At 36.7% G+C, this 17,228-nt stretch overlaps 1 pseudogene; it reads right to left on the bottom strand.

Annotated features, from left to right (window-relative positions):
• Window positions 1-267: 267 nt before the first annotated feature.
• LOC112678356 (etoposide-induced protein 2.4 homolog) lies at window positions 268-1,115 on the bottom strand (annotated as a pseudogene).
• Between the last annotated feature and the right edge of the window lie 16,113 nt (window positions 1,116-17,228).

The raw sequence follows: 17,228 nt of genomic DNA, 5'->3' as shown, positions 1-17,228 counted from the left end.
CCTGATGTTCACTAGAGAGAAAAATCCCAATTCCTCAGAGAAAAGTTAATATACCATGAACCCCAGGTGAAGTAGGGCAAGGAGATCTGTGAAAAGAGCTGCCACAGGGTCCCTTTAATCCCATCCCTCCTCTCTGGGTATAGGCAGCTCAGGGGTGGGTGGTAGCCTGCCATTAACAGGAGACATATGCAGTGCAGAGAACTTCTCTGAGGAAGATTAGTGCTCAGGGCAGACTATAGGTGGTCAGTCTTGTGGAAGAATCTTTGCTTAAGAAGCCCACCAAGAGGAGGTGCATGGGCTGTTTGCCATCCATTGAGTTGACATGAGTAAAAGAAGGAGGATAGAGAAGAGACAGCCACTGACAATGTACAGAGATTATATTCCTGTGAGGAGAGCCAAGGCAAACCATATCCAATCACTCTCTGACTGACAGTGACTGGTGTATTTTGATTCCTTTATTGAACTAAGATATTAAAAGCAGTAGAGTGAATAGACAGGGACATATGCAGAAGACTAACCAGCTGACCAAAATTATGGGTGGAAAAGAGACTCACAACATCCCCTGGATGAAGAAGAGAGTCAGCAGCAAACTGTTGAAGAGCATGTGACCAATTGTTTTGCTGATACTAGGGAATGGGGGAGGCTTTCTTCCTGATACCTCAAATGCCAGATCCACTATATCCTGAAGCCAAATGGCACTGACAACTTTGCTAAGGACTGATGGGGAGTACCCAAAGAACACGAAATTGATGTGAGAAAGAATTTCAGCCAAGACCAAACTTCTCCAGGAAGCCATGCATCACCCATAACTTGTGGTATTACTGATTGAAGCTCAGAAATAAATGCTTAATGAAACAAGTGGAGAACATACCAGAAAACTCCACCATTCCAGTAACAATACATGACTCACTTTTTACTTCTGCACTAGGCTTGCTCTCTCCACTGTGCCAAGTCACTACGTTCCTTTCTCCAATACTGCTCCTTTCTTCCCGGATTTGAGCATCTAGCTTTGAGATGGCACAAATAGCCCAGACAGAAACTTTTATCCCCTTGACAAGGTCCTGGAGAAAGGTTTTGATGCCGTCCGCCATCTCTTCATCACCCATACTATCGACTATACAGAAGAAAGGGAAGAGTCCCTCCACCTTTCACCATGAAGGACATGGCAGCCCTGTCACTGGGGATTCAGCCCCAGTCTGGACCCTCACTCACTATAGGCTGCCCACTTTCTTCCCACCTGGTTGCTTTTCCTGTCAACTCATACCCAGGAGCACACTCCTTTTTCCTGATGGAGTGCTCAATGTTGGATCATTGGACCTCCTCCCTTTACTATCTGTACTGGTTCTGCTAGTGATCACACTATGGAGTACTGTAGAGTGCATTAGCATCATATATACTGATAACCCCAATGATGTTCTCAGGCACACCTCTCTCCTAAATGCCAGAGAATATATAGATAACTGCCTACTCAGCATCTCCATCTTACTACCTAATGGACACCTCAGAATTAACAAATTCACAATGAGATTCTCCCCCAAAACTCCCATAGACTCCCACCTCAGTTGAGGATATCTCCATACTTCCTATTTTTCAGCCTAAAAATCCAGGAGATACACTTGGCATCTTTTTTTCTTTCACGCACTGCATCTGATACATCAAGAGATACTGCTGATTCTAGCTTTCAAATATTCCTGAACTTCAACTTCTACTTCAAAAAGAGTGGCTGGGACCAGATTTATCTCCCTCCCACAAATAACTAGAAAACTGGCCAAATTATGTAAAACAATTGTTTCAAGATATTCGAAACCAGGCAGCACAGAACTGTGATCCCTGAGAGGAGAGAAACAAATAATGTGAGCCTACAGCTGACAGTAACTTCTGCCTAGAGATATATATTCTGACCACAGAGCAAGGAAGGGAATCCCAAGTGGAGTACAGCCATCTTGCTCATTTGAGGTGACAGATGGGAACTCAGACAGGTGGATGTGCCTGAAATAATCAAGGCAAATCATCAGAGAAGAGGGAACCACACAGAAAAAGTATTCCAGAAATTTGAATAGGTGTCCCCTTGAGCCTTTAGTGGAGTATTAATCTACAAATATGAGAAGTGAAACTCTATAAGTCCACACAAAGATAACTACTGGGAACTATGAGGTGAACAATTCGTATTTTAATTGTGTTTAGCAAGAGTACAAAGAATTTGCTGAAAACTTGGGGAAATCAGTAAAATTATTAGAAGGGCTAAATTAACTCTGGAGATAAGGATATCCTAGGATTGCCCTAACAAAGTTTTAAAATAATCTCCCTCCCCAAAGTATTATCATAATTTAGGGAAAACTTAATTGGTGCTCTCAAAGAAAACTAACATTTTTAAAGTAAAATAACAAAATCTAAACAATCAGCCTTGTAACATATGCAATGTTTGGCATCCAATTAAAAAAATACTAGACATAACAAAGAATTTGTAAATTATGAACCATACGTGGCAGGAAAATAAGTCAGAAATGATAGAAATGGTGGAATTAGGCAAGAACTTCAAGATAGCAATTATATACAACTTATAAATGTGCTAAAGGATTTATACTAAAACACCAACACAGTAAGGATGCGTATGTGTGTGTGTAAATGAAACTTCTAGAAATGACAAATGGAATGTATGAAATAAAATACTGGGTAAGATAGAATCAATACTGCAGAAGAAAAAATAACAGTGAATCTGAAAGCATAGCAATAGAAACTGTCTAACGTTAAGCTCATAGAAAAAAAAAGATTATAAAATAATGAAAAAGGGGACATCTGGGTGGCTCAGTTGGTTAAACATGTGCCTCCAGCTTAAGTCATGATCTTGGGGTTTTAGGATGGAACCACTGGTCAGAGTCCCTGCTCAGAGGGAAATCTGCTTCTCCATCTGCCTCTGCCCCTCCCCTCCCCCCACATGTGCCTGTGCACTCCCTCTTAAATAAATAAATAAAATCTTTTAAAAAACTAATGAAAACCCTCAGTGACCTGCAGGGCCTTATCAGGTGACCTAACATATGTTTAAATGAAGTCCCAGGAGACCTGGCAATGAGAGAGGGACAGAAATGGTACTTGAGGAAATAATAGTTGAAAAGTTTTTTAACAGTAGGAAAACTATAATTTACAGAATCAATATACTCAATGGAACCCAAACACAGTATGCATAACGAAAAAAAATAACTGTTAATCTAGAGCTCAGTATCCAGAAAAATTTCGACCAGAAATGTGAAGATAAAATAAAGACTTCTTCATACCACCAAAAGCTGAGAGAATGTGCTAATAATAGATCTGCACATTAAAGGAAGTTCTTCCAAAACAGGGAAAATGTGAGCCAGTGGAAATGAGATTTGGGTAAATATAAAAGATTTTCTTATGTATATCTTCATACCTTTAAAAGAAAATTGAAAAAAAAAAGAAAAGAAAAGAAAATTGAAATCTCTGTAAGTCAGAGCTCAATAAATGTTAAATTTAAAGACATTTGTTTAAAAAACTAAGATTTATTGTAGGTTTTTTGTTTGTTTACAGAGACAGAGCGAGAGAGTTTGTGCACAGGGGGAGGTGCAGAGGAAGAGGGAGAGAATCCCAAGCAGGATGTTCAGTGGGGAGCCCAATGCAAGGCTCAATCTCATGACTTTTAGATCCCGGCCTGAGCCAAAATCAAGAGTTGGAGCTTAACCAACTGAGCCACTCAAACACCCCTGTATTGTAAGATTTCATACATATATAGAAATAACATATATGATAGAATGGATCAAAGAATGGGAGGGGAGAAATAGAAATATGCTCTGAGAATGTTCTTACTTTATACATAAATGGTTATAGCATTAGTTGAAAAATAGGCTAATAGATTAAAGATGCATATTGTAAACCCTAGTGCAACTGCTAAATAAATACAAGAACATACAGCTAAAATGCCAATAGTAGAAATAAAATTGAATATTAGAACATGCTAGATTATTCCATAATAAGGTGAAAGGAAGAAAAATAATGAAGGGTAGAAAGAAAAAATTGAAAACCATGGCAAATCGGTATATATAAACCAATCATATTTGATAATTACATTAAGTATAAATGTTAGAGAGGGTCTGGTTACAAAGGAACAGCATCAGAGAAGTTTGGGGGGGAGATAGAACTATACTGTACCTTGATTGTGGTGGTGGTTATTTAACCCTATGGATTTGTCATAAAACACATGAACTAAAAAAGTGAATTTTACTTTATGTATTTAATTAAATAAATTAAAAAAATAAAAGCAATGCTCAACATCATTAATTGTCTGGGAAATGAAAAATGAAGTTGCAATGTGGGGGTGCCAAGGTGGCTCAGACTCTTGATTTTAGCTCAAGTCATGATCTCAGGCTCATGAGATTGAGTCCCAAGTCTGGCTCCACACTCAGCATAGAATCTGCCTGAGATTCCATGTCTCCCATCTGTCTCTCCCCCTGTTCTCACAAACTCTATCTCTCAAAATAAATAAATAAAAATTTTAAAATAATAAAGTTGCAATGTGATACATTACATGCCCACCACAATGACAAAAATCAGAAAGACTCACAATGCCAAGTCTGGAGCAACTGGAACTCTCAATCACTACAGGTGAGAATGCCAGAAGGTACAGCTGCTCTGAAAGTTTACACTCTGAAAGTTTCTCATAAAATTAAATATACACCATGATCAGTAGTTCCTCTCCTACATGTTTAGTGAACAAAAATAAAAACTTTTATCCATACAAAGACTCACATACAACTATTCATTACAATTTTATCCATAATTGCCCCAAATTGGAAACAAATGTCCATCAACAGGTGAATGCAGAAAAAAAAAATCATGTATAATGGAACACAATGATAAAAATGAAAAAACTGTTGATACATGCCACATTATAGGTGAATCTCAAAAAGAGACCAAAGGGCAGCCCTGGTGGCTCAGCAGTTTAGCGCCGCCTTCAGCCCAGGGCAGGATCCTGGAGACCCAGGATCAAGTCCCACGTTGGGCTCTCTGCATGGAGGCTGCTTCTCCCTCTGCCTGTGTCTCTGCCTCTCTCTCTCTCTGTATCTCTTATGAATAAATAAATAAAAATTTTAAAAACACACAGACCAAAGTAAAGTAAGACAGTAGGTAGGGCTGAAGGTCAAATGAAAGCCCGTCAGCCACAGTGCAGTGGAGAGAGATCAGTGGGTGGGAGGGGTGTGTAGCAAGGAATTCTGGAAGACACAGCCACAGTTGTGACTATGGATAACAACAAACTCGGTGTTTGCATTGTACTTGATTCTCCGAACATGAAGTATTAAAAGCAAGAGATCCGCATGGCCACTGTCTGAACAGATATACCCGTATTTATAGCTACACTTTTTGTTATTCTTAAGTAGAATTAGACAATTCAAAAACTTTAATTCTTGGATATAAATACAAATATATGTGTTGATTTTCTCATTAATTAGTCACTAACTCAACAAATAAAGAAGTCTTTGACTTCATTAATTTCCAGTCTAGTGAGGGAAATAGTGAGCACACAAAAACATATATAATAGTGGAGAGGGACAAGTGCTATATAGCACAAAAGAAAGCCATGCAAAGGAGAAAGATGGATGGGGGTGCTTTTTAGAGAGATATCAAGAGGAATTCAGCCACAAGGTGAGATTTGAATAGAGATATGAAGGCATAGAGGGGGCATTCTTATGGATACTTGGAGAAAAATCTTCTAAAAGGGACAGCAAGTGCAAAGGCCCTGAGATGCAAACTCAAGTAGAACAGATATTCTGTATGATAATTCTAATAGCTTTTTATTTTCTTCCCCCAAACTGAAATTCTTGGGGTGCTTTTTTAATAAAAAAGGTATCATTATAATGGCTCAATATTATCTGTGTAAAGGTACTTAAAGGAAGCACTATAAATTCTTGCAAAACTTACTCAAAATCAGAAGAGGTTTATTTCTGACTCAGCAATTGCTCTCTCCAGAAGATTGTGTTAATTACAATCAAAAAAATTCACAAAGGTTTATCAAATATTCATTTGTGATAAATCTGTGTTTTTCCTTAAGTATCTAACCAAATAAAGAGATAAATACATGAGGTCTAAGGTAGATATTTCAAGACAGAGAGGTTATTGTTTGTGTGTTGATAATGGAACTGATCAATTTCAATATATTGACTGAAATTAATCTTGTAATTCCTGTCTCTTGGACTTCATATGACTTGTATGGCCCTCAAAATTGCTCTCAGACCATACAATCCTTGGGAATCACACCCAAAAGGCAGATGGAGGAACTCTCGTCCAGGGATGAATGAGCAGAGTTACAAAGCGCGTTGCCCCCAAAGTCAGAATTTAAGCCTGGGTCATCTGATGCCAATGCTTTTCCCTTTTTATTTTGAAGGTCTTTTAAAAAACAGAGCAATTGCTCTGTTGGGGATTTTCCCCAAAGATACAGATGCAGTGAAATGCTGGAACACCTGCACCCCAATGTTTATAGCAGCGATGTCCACAATAGCCAAACTGTGGAAGGAGCCTCGGTGTCCATCGAAAGATGAATGGATAAAGAAGATGTGGTCTCTGTATACAATGGAATATTCCTCAGCCATTAGAAACGATGAATACCCACCATTTGCTTTGACGTAGATGAAACTGGAAGGTATAATGCTGAGTGAAATAAGTCAATCGGAGAAGAACAAACATTATATGGTCTCATTCATGTGGGGAATATAAAAATTAGTGAAAGGGAATAAAAGGGTAAGGAGAGAAAATGAGTGAAATTATCAGTGAGGGTTACAGAACATGAGAGACACCTAACTCTGGGAAACGAACAAGGGGTAGTGGAAAGGGAGATGGGAGGGCAGTTGGGGTGACTGGGTAATGAGCACTGAGGGGGGCACTTGGTGGGATGAGCACTGGGTGTTATGCATATGTTGGCAAATTGAACTCCAATAAAAATTTTAAAAAAACAAATTTTGAAATATAAATATTTAGTTATAAGAACTTCTCTGAGGCACTTGCTTACAAGTCTTCTAGTAATATGATTTACAAATAGATTACTTATTCCTTATAGTTATAATACATGTAGTATTACTCATAACATCTATCTACATCTCTTTTTTGCTGTGGCTGCCAATATTGTGGGGAGTGTTCTAACAGTACAGAAACTCATATTTGTGAAGAACTCATTGATACCAATAGAGCCTTTAAATAATGTAAAGATAAACATCATTGCTAATTACATTTGGATTTTCTATTTGAACTAACAGCACCTTTTTCTTGTTCTATTCAGTGTTTGAGACAGAAAAGGAAAGTGTCATGTCATTGGAGGTACTTCCTAAAAAGAGCAGCATTGTCTTGCTGCTGCCAAGTCCTGGAATCAGGACTCTGCCAATGCTACTAGCCATAGCATTTGACACATATGCACCTTCAGATTAAGCATGGTATAGACTCACAAAGTTCTATATCGGGAAATATTTTACTTATTGCATTGTAAGACACCAAAACCAGAGTCCCACAGGATCAAAGATTGGACCTGACCATATAGTTTTGAGTCAAAACTAGTATTTAGAACATTTATGTAACCATTTTGGAAAATGTCTTTCTGAAATTCCAATTTCAATATTAATCAAATCAAGTAAAAATGCTACTTCTTGTCTTAAAAATCTAGTTGAAAAAACTCCACCGCTTACTTTAGATATGAAAAGGAATAGAACTGCAGAGACATTGAACAGTCACAAATTAATCTGTTAGCTCCAAATATACTTTCAAATGAGCAAATAAAAGAAAATCTTATGATTCTAGATTATTGATTGTTTGGCTTTCTTTAGGCTTTTCTTCAATATCCGTTTTATAATTTCATTCAGATTAAAAGTATACAAGATGATATTCTTTTCATACTATTACCTCTGCTGTAATAATATTGCCTGGGAATAGCAAAGTAAATGATAAAGACAGAAAGTGACAATGAAAAATCAAAGCTTTATAAACTCAACTTGTAAATTTTGGAGATTGAAAAATTATTCAGAACAATCTTCATTTCCACTTAACTTATCCATCTATTCACAACAGTGACGTTATGATAGGCTTCCAGTTGTTTTTAAAAATTCCCTGCTAGGGATCCCTGGGTGGCGCAGCGGTTTGGCGCCTGCCTTTGGCCCAGGGCACGATCCTGGAGACCCGGGATCGAATCCCACATCGGGCTCCAGGTGCATGGAGCCTGCTTCTCCCTCTGCCTATGTCTCTGCCTCTCTCTCTCTTTCTCTCTCTCTCTCTCTATCATAAATAAATAAAAATTAAAAAAAAATTCCCTGCTAAAAAAAAATTCCCTGCTAAAGTTATTGGAGTAGACATTACTGTCAAATTTCATGGCGATATTCAAAGAAAGACCGTAAAAATTTTTCATTGGTAACAAAATATCACACTACAAGACTAATGCTCAAGGGATTCTTACCATTTCTCTAGTTTGAAAAAAACTTGATCTTGGAAATTTGAAAGTAGATGTTTTAAGACAGCTAGAAAGACAAAATCAATAGATATTCATCAATTGAATTTTAGCCAAGGTTCACTCTGTCAAATAATTGGACAAAAAGAACATGTTTTTCAGTAAGTGTTTTTAAGCAAAAAGTGCTGAAAACCCAGGCATATGTATAGGAAAAAAGAACCTTCATAATTCCAAAAGATATAAGAATACAAATTATTTTCAGTTATAAGGAATATTTACCAAGATAACCTTTATTCTAGACATTTAATTAACTCTCAATAAACTTAAAGGATTGAAAGCATGAAAAATTCGTTTCTAAAAAATATATGTTTCTAACCATGGTAGGATATAATCAGATAGAAATTAATAACCAAACATTTGGAAATTAAGGAACAGTTATTTAAAAATCCTTAAGGCAGAGAAGAAATCACAAGGCAAATTGGAAAATGCATTTATTTGAATGAAGACGAAAAAACAATGTAACAAAGCTGTGGGATCCTGCCAAAGGAGTGATTAAAGGGAAATTTGTAGCTTTAATTTTTTAAAAAATATTTATGTATTTATTTGAGAGAGAGTACAATTGGGAGGAGAGATAGAGGGAGAGGATGAGAGAATCCCAAGCAGAAGCTCCACTGAGCACAGAGCCCTATGCAGGGCTTGATCTCATGTCCTGAGCCGATTGCTTCTTAGCCTTTTGGCTAAGATCAAGTATCATGACCTGAGCCGAAATCAAGAATCAGACACTTAACTAATTGAGGCATCTAGGTGCCCCAGAAATTTATAGCTTTAAAAGGACTCAAATAAATGATCAAAGCCAGAATTTATAAACTTTGAAAACTAGTGAGCATTTTGAGCTTTGTAGATCATTGATGGTCTCTGTCGATTGTTCAACGAATTTTACAACCCTTTAAAATATAAAAAAATTTTTTTTTTAGTTCAGATGCTATACAGAAATAGGGCATGGGCTGTAATTTGGCAACCTCTGATCTAAGCTATTTCCTTAAGAAGCCAGAAAAAAGTGAGCAAATCAAATTTAACATAGGGAGGAGAAGGGGGAAAATGAATAATCAGTGACATATAAAGGCAAAAGAGTAAATCAGTACAATAAAAAACTAGTTCTCTGAGATTACTAATAAAATTGTAAACCTCCAACCAACCAGAAAGGAAGAGAGAAGACTCAAATTATCATTCCTGGAAGGAAAAGATTTTACTTTAGATAATATAGGCATTAAAAAGATAAAGGAACCTGGGCAGCCCTGGTGGCACAGAGGTTTAGTGCCACCTGCAGCCCAGGGTGTGATCCTGGAGACCCAGGATCAAGTCCCACATTAGGCTCCCTGCATGGAGCCTGCTTATCCCTCTGCTTGTGTCTCTGCTTCTCTGTGTGTGTCTCTCATAAATAAATAAATAAAATTAAAAAAAAATAAAGGAATCTCACAAACAACTTTCTGTCAATATATTCTATGGCTTAGATAAAAAGGTCACATTTTCTGAAAGGTACAAGATACTAAATATTATTCACTTAGAAAAGATAGCAACCTGAATAGCCCTTATTATTAAAGAAATTAAATTCAAAACTGTAAACATTCTTGCAAGCACACAAAAAACTCCTGTCCAGATGGCTTTGTTAATGAATTCTACCAAACATTTGAGGTAATAATACCAATCCTGTTCAAATTTCCACAAAATAGAAAAGAAATGAATACTTCCACAATTATTTTATGAAGGTATTACACTGATACCAAAATCAGAAAAAGACACTATAAGAAAACTGCAGACCAGTAGCCTCCATGGAAACAGATGTAAAAATAACAAAATTCTAGCAAATAGAACCTAGCAACATACAAAAGAAATGCATCATTACCAAGTGAGGTTTATTTCAGGAATACAAAGTTTGTTTAATATTCAAATATTGAACAAGAGAAATCATCATTGTAGCAGGCTAAAAAGGGAAAACCATACAGTTATTTCAATAAATGCAAAAAAAGCATTTGCAGACTTTAACACCCTTTCATAATGATACACACACACACACACACACACATACATTGGAAAAAAGTAATTGCAAAGCATATAACTAATAAAAGACATATGTCTAGTCTATAAAAATTAGTGTTACAATTTGATAATAGGAAGACAATTCAATTCAATTTTAAAAATAATGTACAGAGATTTTGCTAAAGGAGATATATAAATAAATCCATGAAAAAATACTGTCAGTAGTCGTCATGGATATACAAATTACAATCACAATATCACTGCATACTCACTACCATGGCCCATTGTGTCCCTGGGGATAATGTGAATAACTGAAACTCTCATGCAGTGCTGGTGGGAAGGTAAAGTTACTTTTGGAGAACAGATTGACAGTTTTGTATTAAACATAAACTTTCCATATGATCCAGTAGATCTACATCTAGAGAACTGAAAACATATCCACACAAAGACCTAGATACGAATGTTCACAGACACTTAATCATGATAGCCAAAAATTGGAAACAACCCAAATGTCCATTATTCACAACTGGTGAATGAATAAATGGATTGTGATAAATCCATGAATTCAAATTCTACTCAGCAATAAAATGAATGAACCATGGATACATGCAACAATGTGTATAAATGTCAAAGGTTTTATGCTGTGTAAAAGAATCCAGACAGAAAAGGCTTTGCACTGCATGATTGCATTTATAGGACGTTCTAGAAAGAGCAAAGCTAAAGGGACAGAAAACATATCATCAGTTACCCGGAGTTGGGGTAAAGAAAGGGAGAGTTGACCAAAATGTCTCTAGAAAACTTCTGAATTGATATGTTCTATACCTCAGTTATAGTAGAGGTTAAGTGTATACATTTATCAAAACTCATCAATCACTCTGAAAAGTGAATTTTATTGCATGTAAATTGTATATTGATAAATCTGACTTAAATGCATACACATACACACACACACACACACACACACATATATACCTTCAGCCTTGGCTTACTCCATTCATAAAAATAGGTATAATTATAAAGGTTGAAACCATGCAGCTTCTAGAAGAAAGCATAGAGAACATCCTAGACTCAGAGAAGACAAATATTACTTATATTTGAACAAAATGCACTAATATTGAAATAAATAATAAATTGAACTTTATAAAAATCTAAAAATTGTAGTTATTAAAATATGCCACCAAGATAATAAATACATAAACCACTGACTGTGAAAATATATTCATGATACTTGTATCTGATAAAGAATTCATGATCCATCTATAAAGTAACAATAAGAAGACAATAACTTGACAAATTAATTGACAAAAGACACGAGAAGATGCTTCACCAAAGAATAATATTCAATATAAACTAATAAGCACTCAAAAGGCATAGATTGCAGATTCCATAAATGACATGAGTTAGTTCAAAAAATAATCTGTGGAGTGAAAAAAATTTGCACACAAAGAAAATATACTGGATTATTGCATATAATGAAATCCAGACAGGAAAAACTAGTCTATGGGGATAGAAATTAGAAAATGTTTGCTTTGGAGTGGGGGTGGGATTACAGGGATTAGCTGAGTAGGGGCACAAGGGAGCTCTCCATGGTGCAGGAAATATACTGTATCAAGGAGTGTGTGTGTGTGCATGCCCTTGTAAGACTGTCAAAACCACGAAACTGAATACCTTTATTTATTTATTCATTTTACTAACAATAAATTATACCTTAATCATAAACAAGTTCTGCATACGCTTACCTTGGAAAAAGGGAGGCAGCACTGAGTGTTGCATGATTTTCTAAAAGTTGCCCCTTCAACATCCTGAGTGTAGTACCTTTTCTATGAAGGAATTGGTAGGCAATTTAATTTATCAGCATACCTGATAAAGGGATTTTTACTAGTGGAGAAAATCTTAATGGTATGGACTACAAGGAAATATGCTCTCACAAAACACCCTTTCAGTTACATTTATTGCATTTTGACAGAGAAAACTCTTACAGTTTCGTAGAAACTTTTGATAAGGGATCAACTGTATGATCAATATGAATAATATAATCTCTATAAATTATATGATCAATAAAGAGAAAATTAGGAAAGGAAATAAAATCTAAGTTCTCTACAAACTCTTTACAAAAAAAAAAAAAAAACCTGTTCCAAGACTCACTGCAAACTTTTCCATTTTCAAGCAAAGTTAAATTTTCCTGGAGCTGAGAAGATGAAACAGGACAATCATCTGTTCCAGATGGTTCATAATATCTACCAGTAAGAATAAAGTGTTTACCCTGACTGAAGTGAATACCAGAAAGACTTTTTGAATACCAAATTCCAAAATAGTTTTTTTACTAAAGAAAGACTTACAAGGTTGTTCTTGTTGACAGGCCCCTTTGGCTTTATGGATATTCAAACTACAAATTAAACAACTTTACTGGACACCAGAATTATGTCTATACTTGGCTTCACATCTTTCTATACTTGGCCTGGCCTGTTATATATACATTTATTAGCATATATACATTATTACAAGCATTATTTATTTGCTGACTTTAAGGGACTGGATTTTTTGCTAAGTATTTTCATGTGATATCTCATGTATGTTTCATAGTAAATTGATGGTGACAAATATCATTCCTATTTCACAAATAAGAAAAATAAAACTCAAAAAGACTAATGAATATTCTCAAGGCTGTCTAGCTAAATGATGGAGTAAAGACTTGATTCCAAGTTTGTCTTCTTGCTTTATCTGCATCTGCATCCCATTCTCTTTGGTCACAATGGACAGATGATACTTAAAGTCCATCCTACTCAATATAGCTCCTCCAATTTCCATTCTTCCTTCCTTATACCCATTTTATTAAGTCATTCTTAGCAGGTCCATATACAATATATTTTTATTCTCCTACCAAGTATGGAATCAATGGAGATAGGCTAGTGGAAGTAAAAATTTCATTGTCATTAGTGAAAATCCACTGTGGATTGAGCTTTAAATTGTTGCTCAAAATACTAGCTAACATACTTTGCTACTGCTTCAGTTTAGACCTTGGGAAGCCTTCCCAAAAGGAAGTTCAGGCTTGGAGACTTCTCTAGAATGCTGCCTTATCCTAATTGGCACCAAAAAGAAGGAAAGAAACAGTTTTCCAGTGCTCTCAGACTTTTAATAGATGGGCTCCATCAACTTGAGAAACATGGATTTTACCCCTGGATCAGTCAACTCACTCCTCCTGAGGAGCAAAGAGTAAGTTGTAGGGCAAGAGTCGAAAAGCATCATTCTGATGGAGGCCTCTCTGCATGGAAATGTAAAACCAGGGAGAGATTATTCCCTTTATCCCCACCATCAACATAGCATGCTGTAGCATTTCCCGTTAGAAAGTTTGTAACGCATGCTTATATCCCCTGGGGCTGTAGGGCAACTAACCCATTTCTCATGCTTCCCTTCAAACACTGTCTTAGTCTGTTTGAGCTGCTTAAATAAAATAGCATAAACTGGGTAGAATAAAAATTTATGTCTCACAGTCTGGATGTCCAAAATCAATGTGCCTAATGAGGGCAAGTTTCTCAGTTGATAGATGGCAGGAGGGATGAGCTACCTCTCTAGGGTCTCTTTTATAAGGCATTAATACTAATCAGGGGGGAACCGCTCTCATGACCTAGTCAGCTCCCAAATGCCCCACCTCCTAATATCATCACCTTGGGGGTAATTGTAACAACATGAATTTTGAAGAGGCACAATCATTCAGACCATAACATTATATTCTTTGCAAAAGTTGGGAAGTTCTCCTTGGAAGAGTTGTTGATACTTTCATTGCTTAATGCTCTCATCAAGGTTTTGTTCCCACTGTTTCACTGACACGGCTCTCGGCAAGGTCTTCCATTGTTTTATTTAAATAATTCCAACAATCATCCTCTGTCGGGACCATGACGGTGTGGGTAACTAACCAGCTCCTTTCCTATTCTTTGTTCCTTTGTTCTCTAGTCAGGTTTCTGAGACTTCATGAAAGGCCTGAAATATTTTGTAAGTAATAATTCTGTTTCTTCAATTAAGTTTTGTTCCAATAAGATTTTCTATAACTCAAAACTGCTTATTCATTTCCAGTGCTTAGTAACGCCTCCTAAAGACAATCTATCAGACAGGCAGTCTTTTTCATGACATTCATGACTGGGAACCATCTGATTTTTAATTACACAATAATTGCTATTGTGTAAGCTTCAAGATGCCCTGTAACATGGAAATTTTATTTTAAATTAAAACAAAACAAACAAACAAACAAAAAAACAGGGCAGCCCCGGTGGCTCAGCGGTTTAGCGCCGCCTGCAGCCCAGGGCATGATCCTGGAGTCCCAGGATCGAGTCCTACGTCAGGCTCTCTGCATGGAGCCTGCTTCTCCATCTGCCTGTGTCTCTGCCTCTCTCTCTCTCTCTCTCTGCATCTCTATGAATAAATAAATAAAATCTTTAAAAAAAATTTAAAAAACACTGTTAATCTTTTCTTTTTTAAATATTTTATTTATTTATTTATCCATGAGAGACACACAGAGAGAGGCAGAAACTTAGGCAGAGGGAGAAGCAAGCTTCTCGCAGGAATCCCGATGCAGGACTTAATCCCAGACCCCGAGATCATGCCGTGAGCCAAAGGCAGAGACTCAACTGCTGAGCCACCCAAGCATCCCTATCTTTTCTTTTTCAGAATTCAAGTCAGGATGTTAAGTCATGGTCATAGGTTTCAACCAGAGTAATACTGCCCGAAGGCAGCAAAATGAACTAATTATAATAGAACATTTACCAGGATTAAAATGATTTTCAAAAATGTAAAATAACTATGAGCACATATTAGGCACTAAAAAATCTCATTTGACCATTTTTCTAACATCCTGCTCTGGTTGAAACCTATGACCATGAGTTAACAATTTTTAAGGACAAAATGCAAAATCAAACTGTGTGAGTAATGAACAAAGCTGAATTCAAGAGCTTCGGTCTTTGGCATGTTGAGAGGCATGCTACCCTTGGCATGACTCTGTGGTTGTGACACTATCTGCCTTGAAATAATAAAGACTTTGGCTCTGGGCTTGAAACTAGTGTTCTTAGAAGAAGCACTCTTATGCTACTTCCTTCAAATAGATTCCCCCTGATTGTTAAGGAGGGAAAGCAAGCAACAAAAAAGACTTCAGAAATTATTTATTTTGTGTTGCAAAAGTAGTCGTTAGGCATATAACACTTTGTGGGTTACAAATCATTTGATCTGCACCATCTCTCCTTTGATCCTTAGTCACTTCCCTGTGAGATTGGCAGGAGAACTTTATCATGCCCATTTTCAATGGAGGGTACTGTGGCTCATATAGACTAAGCATAATTTTGACAAGAACCATGTTAAAACTAAATTCCTACAGTTGTTCTATTGTAATCTTATTCAAGTTAACATCAATAAAATTGAGCTTTGTTATCTGTAGAATGAGGAAGTGTATTCAACTTGCAGGGTGGCTGAGATGAGTGAGATGTATCCTCAGGACCTAAGCATTACTTGGTATCAGATAGGTACTTAACAAATATTGGTTTGTTACAAATTGATGAATATAAAGATAAGTATTAAGCACTTGGCCTGTGCCTGGCACAGAGTAGGTACTTGATAAATATTAGCTATTAATATTTAAGTACAAATGATGAACTATTTATAAACAAACCATGGAGGTGTTCTTTCTTTCCAATGGTATTTATAGATTTTCTTTGAAGACAAAAAAATTTATTTTATTTGGTAAGCAATGTGACTTAATTAAATTGACTGACTGCTATTTATTTCAACTATTTTGGCTTTTTCCCCACCAAGGAAGGGTATGTAGATCCTTTCGTTTTTTTCATGTTTAGTGGATACATCCTACATACAGGCCAGGCACCTTGCCAGAGAGCAGGGAGATAGGAACTACATTCCCTGTGGCAATTAGACAGAATTTGATTACTAAAGAAGACTCACAGAGCTCAAACCAGCCAGGCTTACAAATACTCAGTTTATTGCAGGCAAAGGATCCAACATAGCAACAGCATTAATGTGTAGATATGCATCACAGCCAGAGGCTGCCTTGCAGCAAGGAGTTTATAGAGTGAGGGTGTGTGTGTGCCAATTGCCCTCTCTGTAGGGTCATGCCAGGACATGCTTGTTCTTTCTCAAACAGGAACCACAGTGGTATCCACAGAACAGTTCACACCAGGGATCCAAAGATGGAGTCCCATCAGGGCTCCTTCTCCTCTGCTGGGTATGTAGGTGTTTTCTTGCTATACAACCAGCCTTCAGTGGTGGAACCTTCTGGAATATCATTGAGACTCACTTTTATCAATAAACAATGCTGACAATCTAGTACATAGCACCTGAAACTTGCCTCAAACTCGAGGTCACAAAGCAACATTATTAATCAGTAGATTTCACTCTGGTCAGTGCGATAAACACAAAATTCTTACCTCAGCAAAACACCTCATGCCACATGCAGGGCTTAGGGGAATGAACCTCCTGCATAACTGAAATGCCTGACCTGTGCTCAAGGCTTTCTTGGGACAAAACAATCACTATTACTTCTTGTTTGATGGTGACTGTTAGCTCTGCAATACTGTATAATCAGATAGGGAAAATGCACAGATTCCAAACATTTAAAATAGGCAGTGAGGGGTTGGTATGGCCTTAAACAGGCAGCTGCATCATCCAATAATAGTTGTGTAGACTTCCTCAAGTTTTTGTATTCACTTTACAATTATTTTCCCTTTCTGATCTATAGTGTCCTGGACTTGATGGTATACCTCTG

The sequence above is a fragment of the Canis lupus genome, chromosome 29, assembly GCF_003254725.2.
Source record: "Canis lupus dingo isolate Sandy chromosome 29, ASM325472v2, whole genome shotgun sequence".
Lineage (NCBI taxonomy): Eukaryota > Metazoa > Chordata > Mammalia > Carnivora > Canidae > Canis > Canis lupus.
Note: the sequence above shows the minus strand (reverse complement) of the source record. Positions and strands in the feature narration are given on the sequence as shown.